We start from the raw sequence: 8,769 nt of genomic DNA on the forward strand, positions 1-8,769 counted from the left end.
TATTGAATGATTATTATTTTACCTGAGCAAAACGAGACTTGAACCCAACCAGAAGGAAAATAAGCCTGGAGGAGGAGGAGGGGGGGGACCTAAGCTTTTATATTTATTATTATTAATAACAATATTATCAGTAAATCTTGACTCCAACGAGGAGGAAGAGAAGCCTAAAAGAGGAGGAGGAGGAGGGGAACCAAGCTTTTATATTTATTAATATTAATAAACAATCTTGAATCCAAGCAGAGAAGGAGGAGAAACCTAAGAGAGGAGGAAACCAAGCTTTTATTTTTATTTATTATTAATATGGTTATTTTACCTGAGCAAAAACGAAGCTTGAATCCAACCAGGAGGAAGTGAAGGAGGGATGAGGGAAAAACCAAAAATATATATATATCTAAAAATGTGTGTGTATATATATATATATATATATATATATAAACACCACCACCACCAGCACTGCTACTGCTCCTACTACCACCCCCCTCCCTCCTTCCTCCGAGGATCCGCCGCGGAGCAAGAGGAGGAGGAAGGGAGATAATATAACAACAATAATCCGGGCCTGGAGTAGGGCTGGCTCCTCTTCCGTCTCGGTGCAGCGGACATGTAGAGCCAGGGAAGGAAGGGAGGCCCAGGAGAGGATCCCTTGAGTCGAGCTGCTGCTGCTTCTGCTGCCTTGGCCTTAAGTCTTCCTCCTCCTTCTTCCTCTTCTTCTTCCTCCTCCTCTTCTTCTTCTTCTTGCTTCTCCTCCTCCTCCTTGCCGTCCTCCTCCTCCCGAGCCTAGTCCAGCCCCAACATCCAGCGACACACGAACCGGATCCGATAAACACCGAAAGAGAGAGCGACCCCGGGAGGAAGGGAAGGGGGAAAGGGAGGGGGGTCGCCTCGGCTGCTGTTCCCTCTCTCCTCCTTCTCTTCCGCCGCCAATCTCTCCCTTTCTCTGGGGCGGGGCAGGGAGGAGGCCCCGTTTAGGCTTAGGCCTTGCTGCTGCTGCTCCGGTGAGTCCTTTCCCAGGGAGAGGGAGGAGGAGGAGGAGGCAAAGGCTGAAGGGGGAGAGAGAGAAGAAGAAGAGGGAATCTATCTATATATAAATATCTCGCTCTCCTTCTCTGTCTCGCTCTCTCTCTCTCTGTATAGGAGGCTGCGTAAGCGCCGCTCTCGCTCCCCTCTCGGAACAAAATGCCGACCGGAAGTGCAGCCGGAGGAAGGACTCCCTCCACCGGCCACAAGGCACAAGCACAGCCGCCCTGCTCCTGGCTGGGATGGAGGGCTCCGGGCTCCCTCTCTGGGTTGGTTGGAGGGGGGAGGTTGCTCTCCTTCACTCCGGAGAGGAGCTTGCAAAAGGGCAAACGAAGGGGTCCTCCTGGAGAAGCCCAAGGCTAGAAGGGAAGGGGACTCAACGCCCTGCTTGCCTCCTGCCTGCCTCCTTCTCCCCATCGGAGTGTATGGAGGTGAGAGCCGAGAGGAGTGGAGGAAGAGGATAGAGGTGGGAAAGACATTCACTGGAGATGGGGAGAGGATGCCGCGGATGGGCAAAAGGACAAACAAATGGAGCGGCCCCAAATCTTAGAAGACAAGGTGACTAAACTCCCTGCTTGCCTCCCTGCCTTCTTTTTGCCTCCTTCTCCCCATCGCTCTGTTTGGAGCTGAGAAGAGTGGAGGAAGATGACTAAACTGCCTTCTGCCTTCTTTTTGCCTCCTTCCGTCCATCGCTGTGTATGGAGGCGAGAGCTGGGAAGGGGGAAGGAAGATATAGGTAAGGATTACATTCATTTGCGATGGGGAGAGGATGGGCAAAAGAACAAACAAATGCGTCTTCCCTGAGCCACCTAAAAGCCTGGAAGACAAGGTGACTAAATTCCCTACTTGCATCCCTGCCTGCCTTCTTATTGCCTCCTTCCCATTGCTCTGTATGGATATGAGAGCTGAGAAGCGTGAAGGAAGAGGATATATGGGTCCTGGAAGCAACCCAAGCCTAGAAGACAAGGGGACTATCTGCCTCCCTGCCTTCTTTTTGTCTCCTTCTCCCCATCCCTCTCTACGGAGGTGAGAGTTGAGAAGAGTAAAGGAAGAGGATAGGTAGAAAATATACCCATTTGAGGATGCCGTGGACAGCCAGGAAGGCAAACAAATGGGTCCTGGAGCAGACCAAGACTGAAAGCCAAGATGATTAAACATTCTGCCTCCATCCCTTCTTTTTGCTTCCTTCTCTCCATCACTATGTATAGAAGTGAGAGCTGAAAACTGAAGAAAGGGGATAAGAAGAAAATTTGTTTCAGATAGAGGAGAGTTCTGAGGATATACTGTGGACGGCCTAGAAGACAAACAAATAGGTCCCAGAGCAACCCAAGCCTGGAAGCCAAGATGACTGAACTGCTTGCATCCCTCCCTTCTTTTTACCTCCCTTCTCTCCATCACTATGTACAGATGTGTGACCCATGCTGGAGAAGAGTGCTGAGGATGGGTCCTGGAACAAACCGAGCCTAAACTCCCCCTGTAAGCCAAGATGACCAAACTGAGGTTGTGGTGCTTTAGACACACTATGAAAAAGAAAGACTCATTGGAAAAGGCAATGATGCTGGGGAAGATGGAGGGTAGAAGAAGGGGGGCAAGACAGCACACCAGATGGATGGACTCTATTAAGGAGGCAATGGGCATGAATCTACAAGGCTTAAGCAGAGAGGGTGAGAACAGGGTGTCTTGGAGGTGTCTAATCCACAGGGTCATTGTGAGTCAGGATCGACTGGAAGCAGGGTGGCCAGGCATCCTCCTTTTCCAGGAGACATCCTACATTTTGGCCTTCTCTCTGGGGAGAATTCCAAAAGGTCCTCCATTTTGACCATGACTAAGAAGCATTCATTTCCAATTATTTGAGTGTTTTGGGCTTTTATTTTGCAGGGTCCAACATTTTTCTTGTATGAACTACATTTGGCAGCGCCTTGTCCTCCTTTGTGGTGAGGACATCTTGTCACCCTGACTCAAAGGCAGTTCACAACAACAACTGCCTAGAAAGCCAAGCTTGGAAAGGTGCTGGAGTGGGGTGTTCTCAGCTTCCTTGTGGGAGCTACAAGTGGGTGGTCCGTTTTGTGTGTTTCTTGTTTCATCTTTTTTTCTTCTTCTTCTTTGTCCCCCCCCCCTCGCGCGCTCTCTGTTGTGTACAGGAGAAGCTGGGGTTTGCAGAAACAGCCTGTGAGGGTGAAGCATGCCTTCCAATTGTCAAAATGAAGACCAGGAGCCAAATGATTCTGTTAAAAATTGTGTTGTTTCTTCTTTAAAAGAATATTTTTAAATATTATTGTCAATGCCACATCAGAAAATTGCAGATAGAGGGGAAAAAACTTCCAAGGAAAGGAGTAAGAATATTATTTAGAAAAAATATGTGTCTCGTTCTTTCATTTTCAGAAGGACCATTGAATAACTGTGTCTTCTTGCACCTGTTTGTTTTTAATTATTAAATACCTCTTTTGTTTTATGCCTGTTTTTATAAGATGATGTCCTAATCAGGATACTGTAGGATTTAAAAACCCCTGTTTGATGAAAAAGTTCACTACTCCCCAGATGGGTATATGTCCCCCTTCCCCCAAAAAGATGTTTTGTAAGGTAATATGAAAGAGGGGAATCCATGATGTGATGCGAAGATTTCTTTACTAGAAAACTGATATGGTTGTTGACAGATTTTCTGCAGATAGCCCAATTATGGGTAGAGTTCCAGTCTTCTGGAGAAAAGGACAATGATTACTTTGAAAGCTCATCCATTTTTTCCTTCTGGTAAATTGTGCACAATAGCACAGAACAGAAAGTTGTAATTCAGGTAAGTTTGGTTGCCGGCTGTTTCATTAAGTGTGTTGGACCCTGTTATTCAATCAGGCATCCCCCAAAAAAGTATTTTGAATGCACCAGGGATGTAGCCGGGGGGGGATCTGGGGGTCCGGACCCCCCCTTCCATTAGAAAAATGAATGGTGTGTGCTGCTGCGCCGCGGCACTCAAGCCCCATTATAATGGTGGCACTTAGTCTGGACCCCCCCCCTTCCTAAAATCCTAGCTACGTCCCTGAATGCACTAATCTTTAAATATACTTGTTTCAGTCAGTTCTTCATAAAGATTAGAGCTCATCCATGGGCCAACTGCTTAGTAAGAACTGCAAGCCAGAAGTTGGGCACTATGGCTTTGAACTGAAAAAGCCCATCCACACAGATTATTCTGTGCAAATTAGCCATGTACAGGTAAGAAGGGTTTATTTTGTTATGTGCCATCAGGTGCAATTGGAGTTATAACAATCCTATGAATAAGAGACCTCCCAGAGATCTAGCTGGTAGTATTCTTACTCAGGTCTTTTAAGCTCAGGACCCTGGTTTCCTGCATACTGTAGATGACGCATAATATAAATGTATAATTTGTTTTTTATTTAATATATAATACATATGCATAATACTTTATATGGATATTATTTTAATTAGACTACTAGCAAAATTCTGTGCTCTGGGTTTTTGGATACATAGAAGCATAGATATACGGTAGTTACTTTATAGTTTACATGTACATTAGATGTACATTAGATTGAGGAATCCAGTTCATTTAGAGGCAGTTGTGACAAAATGTGTAATCCATAGATGATTATCTGAGAATAAGTCCCACTGGACACAGTAAAATTTGTTTTGATAGGTAGGATTGGGCAGAACATACCAAAGTGATAAGAACTTAGTTGTAAATAAATTGTTGGGCTGAAATCAAAATCTTTTGGTTGCTTTCCCACTACTAATAGTGGGATGATGTATAAATAAACATGCAGGCTAGTCTAATTTTTTAAAAATGTGTTATTTTTCAGGTGTTACTGCAGCCCACTGGTCTTGGTGTCATAAAATGTTTCACTATAAATGTTTAAAAATTATGGTATGGTGAAAAAAATGTATTGGAAAATCCTTGTGACATATAAAATTGTTATGGTCCAAATTCTATATGTAGTATGGCCTGAAAAAAAGTCGAGCTAATAAAACTATAATTACTGATGCCTGTAATAATTAATCATATTACATTTCATCTATTTGCTTATATATTAGCAAGGCATATTTTGCCATAGGCTGTATTCAGCGTGATAGGTTTTCTTTCTCCAAAAGTATATTGACCATTTGTTAGAAGACTTTATACCATTTGAAAGAGACATTTATAGTGATACAAATATCTACATTTAAAAACATCCTTTTGTAACAGAAAACTTCTTTAGTTAAACGTGTTTCATGTTCTGTGGATTTAAAATCTGAGTGGATTTTTGAAATATCTACATGTTATGTAGTTTAATCTGACAGACCTAAATAGCTGCCTTTGGAATATTTTGCCTTTGTGCAGTCAGGAAACTTTTTTAGTGTAGAATATTCAAGCTAGTACAGATGTAAAGAACCAAATTGTGCCCTCCTGTGGAAAAAATACAAAAAGGCCTGAAAACTCTTGAATTATTTTTAGAAAGTCTTAGTGGAAAATGAATGTACAGGTAGAGTCTCTCTTATCATTAATGTTTGGGACCAGAAGTCTTTTGGATTTCTGGGTTTTTTGGATTTTGAAATATTTGCTTATACAATATTTGCTTATACACCAGCTTCTCTTATATAATGAGATTTTGTAGAGGGAATCCAAGTCTAAACATGAAACTTATTTATGTTTCATATATACTTTATACACATACTTTGAAGGTAATTGTATACACAATATTTTTAATAATTGATGAAACAAAGTTTATGTACACTGAACCATAAGAAAGCAAAGGTGTCACCCATGGGGACAATTTTGCATTTTGGGAAATGTTGGAGTTTGGAATTCTGGATAAAGGAGAGGAACGTGCAATTCCCCTTTTCACATATCTATACCTACATACAAATATACAAATAAATTCACCTGTGTTCCTTTAAAATGCTGAAGAGATGGTGTGAGTGGAGCACGACTCTGAGAAGAGAAAGGAGAGACCCCAGTTTTTTTTTTTAAAAAAAGTACTTAAATGTTATTTTACTTAAATGTAAACTTTTTAACATTTTAAATTTTTTTAAAAATTAACCTTTTAAAACATATCTTACCAAATTTTCACTTTAGCTACATAAAATAGTCCATGCAAATATTTAGGCTGTATGCATGGTATTGTAATCGAAAGGTATAATTTTAATTTTGCTAGTTGTTTATGTAACAACTATTGCTATTATATTCAGTGATATCTGGGAATTAAGATTTATGAGTAACATTAGTACAAAAAACATTACTAAGAATTCTGTAGGGCATGGTATAGGAGGTGGTCAATCAGGAGGTGACATCATGAGTTACCGTATCAGGTGATGCCAACCCTAGTTATGCCACTGAATCAAGCTGCAGCTCTTTCGGCCAATTGAAGTTTCTTTGCACTTTTTAATGGCATTCCCACATATAATTCATTGTTATTGTGTGTCTTCAAGTCATTTCTGACTTATGGCAACCTTGTTGCAGGGGTGTAACCAAGGTAAGTGTTACCATGACCTGATCAGAATTCATCAGAAACAGGAACAGTTGGCACACTAACTTTAACTATGCAAATGCAGTCTACATAGGCCACCCCTGAACCCTCCTAGCTAATGGCTGAATCCAGAAGTACATTCAAATTACAAACATGCAACTTTGGGAGGTTTCATGTATATGAGAATGCCAAGGAAAGTCCTGCAGAACGACACAGTCATCCAATTCACAGGGGGGCAAATGAAATGTAATGAGAGAACAAATGGCAGGAAGTGCAGGGAGAAGGGGAAAGATATAAATTTTTTCAAAGATATACATTATGTATTTTATTTTAAATAGAAACTTGTCCTATTCAATTTGTCTTAATAATAAATCAACTATCAAGGCTAGGATACCATGCCACGATCCAACTACTGTTCGCTAATTACCACAGTTACGGTAATGTCTGAGCTTTCTGCATTTCATTTTCCTTTCACCCCCCTGATTATATCCTTCTACCCAAGAATATTTATTATACTCTGCCTAATGATGCAGCATCTCATGCATTGGAAGTGAGCTGAAATGGGCTGCAGTTGATTAGAGAGCTAGCACAGCATAGTGGTTTGGGTGGTTGGAGTACAATTCTGGAGACTGTGGTTCACTTCCCAGTTCAGACAACAAAACCACTGGGTGACCTTGGGCAAGTCACATGTTCTCAACTTCAGGGGAAGGCAATGACAAACCACCTCGGAACAAATCTTGCCAAGAAAACCCCCTGATAGGGTCACCTTACGGTTTCCATATGTCAGAAACAATTTCACAATACACAAGGACAACTAACAATTCATTAACAACTGGAGTTATCATTGGATGAGAAAAGAGAAAGTGAGAGAAAAGACTGCCTCTGGAAACACTGCCCCCCTGAACATTGAGAGGTTCCCACTATTGCTGCTCCAGCTCATTACCTCTCCACCCATCCTGCCTTATTTTGCTTTACAACAATGGAGGGAAAGCAGATCTGTTCTACAGTGGGGCTTTGATATCCCCTGGATTTGGTTCCAGGACCTTCTCCCCCCCCCCCCAAATGGATACCAAAATCAGTGGCTGCTCAAGTCTGATTAAATATAGTGGCATAATAAAATGGTGTCCCTTATATAAAATGGCAAAATCAATGTTTGCTTTTGTATTTTAAAATATTTTCAAGCTGTGGATGCTTGAATCCATGGGTAAAATTCTCTGGTTAAGGAGGGCTACACATGAACTGTAGCTTGAAGGCTCTTATTACAGTTCCAGTCAAGCTTCAGAAAGCTCTGTACCCTTGCAGTGTGAATATCATATTTGGTAATCATTGGGACTATGGGTATACTTTATGAAAAACAAATATAATGATGGAACAATTTTTTTTCATTTTAAAGCTAATTCTGTGTGAAAGAAACTATTGTGTCATTTAAACTTCCACATTTGTGTTGAAACCTGCTTCCTCTTATTCGAGAGTGCTACAGAGCATTAGGTTGAGCTTACAATAAGTTTTTTTAAAGTCAGAAGACCTATCTTGATTTCAAGTAGCATTGGCTGTGTTCATTAACACCCAACCCTTTTTTAAGTCCTGAGCCATTAAAAAGATTTTTTTTAAAGAGAGAAAGAGACAGAGAAGTCACCATCAGTTATGGTTACTCTTCCAATGTTCTTGGGCCCTAGCGGAGTTACTTTATCAAGCCGCATAGTCTTGACATTGTTGACAATATTAAGGAAGCCAATCTTGGTTAATTTCTAAGAATGCGATAGAAACCTTATCAAAAATTCATTTTCTGTGTGTTCGTGTAGCAGTATGAGCTTCAGCTGAAGTACTATTATAATTCTAAAACACAGTTACTTGAGTGTAAACCCTCTTTACCCTCAGTGCAACTGCCCTCTAAGTGGCTTATCAGAATTTTTTTTCTCAGCAAAGGGTATCTGTGCTGTGGTAACTTTTTACAAGTATAAACAACTTTCTCCTTCAGTCTGCCAGTGTATTTTGTCGCGGTGTATCTCTGAAGCTGAAAGAATGTGATTTGTCCAAGGTCATCCAGTAAGTCTGAACAGGAATTCAAGCCCTCATCTCCTAGCATCCTAATCCAACACTCAATATATTGTGTGTATAGCTGCTCCCCTATGTTCAAAGTTTCATACTTTCCTCCTGCCTCAGCATATGCAACTAAGATAGTATTTTTTATTTATTTGGAAGTAATTATTATATCATAAAATTAAATTAATATAAATCAAATATTGTTAGGCCCAACTAGGATAGACCCATTAAATCAAGGGAACTCAACAAATTTCCATTGATT

The 8,769-nt window shown here is 41.2% G+C and overlaps 1 protein-coding gene and 1 long non-coding RNA gene across 2 annotated transcripts in view; one reads left to right on the forward strand and one right to left on the reverse strand.

Moving 5' to 3' along the window:
• Positions 1 to 830, reverse strand: part of NIPBL (NIPBL cohesin loading factor) — a 236,193-nt gene extending 235,363 nt beyond the window's left edge. The window contains exon 1 of the mRNA XM_042451336.1: positions 314 to 830. The gene's annotated coding sequence lies outside the window, so the exon portion shown is untranslated. The remainder of the gene's footprint in view (positions 1 to 313) is intronic.
• Positions 831 to 865: 35 nt separating this feature from the next.
• LOC121922217 lies at positions 866 to 5,001 on the forward strand. The gene is made up of 3 exons (XR_006102121.1): positions 866 to 992; positions 1,132 to 3,805; positions 4,081 to 5,001. It is a non-coding gene; the product is annotated as an uncharacterized LOC121922217 (long non-coding RNA).
• Positions 5,002 to 8,769: the final 3,768 nt, after the last annotated feature.

Source organism: Sceloporus undulatus, chromosome 2, assembly GCF_019175285.1.
Source record: "Sceloporus undulatus isolate JIND9_A2432 ecotype Alabama chromosome 2, SceUnd_v1.1, whole genome shotgun sequence".
NCBI lineage: Eukaryota > Metazoa > Chordata > Lepidosauria > Squamata > Phrynosomatidae > Sceloporus > Sceloporus undulatus.